We start from the raw sequence: 1,076 nt of genomic DNA, 5'->3' as shown, positions 1-1,076 counted from the left end.
TTAATGGAAATTTTAGGATTCCAGCGTGACAGAGGCCAGGTTGCAATACTTAACCATGAGAGATAAGGATGGCTCAATTACCATAATTGGTTGTAAAGACGGACTTCCATCTAGAGTGTTTTAAACCCGAGGTACCTGAGTCATGGATAATTGATTATTGGGACTTAAGGACAAAATAAACAGGCATAAAATATTAAATATTACTTCATTCATATTATAGAGAATACACTGCATATAGGGAGCAGAAGTCTTGAATCACTGCAATAAGAAGTCATAGCATCTCCTCCAATTCCTCTACCTAAGCTAGTCTATAAACCTAGATTGCTTGATTGAAGGAGACACCAAGCCTCCTTGAGAAAGGCCTTGCAATATCCTCATGTATGCAGAATCTTCCTCTAAGCAAACCCTGATGGGGTATACAGCCATTTCGCCTACGACTTTGCACTGGAGAAAGGGAAAATTCTAGACACTGGTTCTGAGTTGACACACATCCCTGAGCATCTGAAGTGACACTATAGTTTTCTGGGGCTTATGAAAATTGGCTGATGAATAAGGTTTTGGGCCAAGTCTATCTCAAGGTGGTCCTGTTGGGTCCAGGATCCTCCTTTGGGTATTTTCCCAGTTCCTAATAGCATCGTTGGGTAAAGTCAATTAGGAGGCTGACAGAACCCCCATGCTGTCCACTAGGATAGGAAGTCCCAAGTGTTACCGCCTGGAAGTGCCATCTGCACCTAAATAGCAAACAGCAAAACATCATCCCTGGAGGGCCACAAATAGTTTACTTCCAGAAGAAAAAAAAAAAAAAAGCAGAAGGAGTCATAAATAATGACTTTGGGCTGTCTTAAACTCAGGTGGTTACTCCAATTATAACCGCTATTCCACATAAGATTCTGAGTACAATTATCCAAAGAAGGATTTAGAATTTAGTACACATCTATCGATCTGGCTAAAACAATACTTTTTTCTTCTTCTCCATGACAATTTGAAAGGTTGACCAGAAGCAGCTCACTTTCTCTGGTCCGAAATATCAGCGTAGTCTATGTATAATCATAGTATATAAGTTATGGACACAGCAT

This window comes from Saimiri boliviensis, chromosome 18 (genome assembly GCF_048565385.1).
Source record: "Saimiri boliviensis isolate mSaiBol1 chromosome 18, mSaiBol1.pri, whole genome shotgun sequence".
Lineage (NCBI taxonomy): Eukaryota > Metazoa > Chordata > Mammalia > Primates > Cebidae > Saimiri > Saimiri boliviensis.
This window is presented reverse-complemented; position numbering follows the sequence as displayed.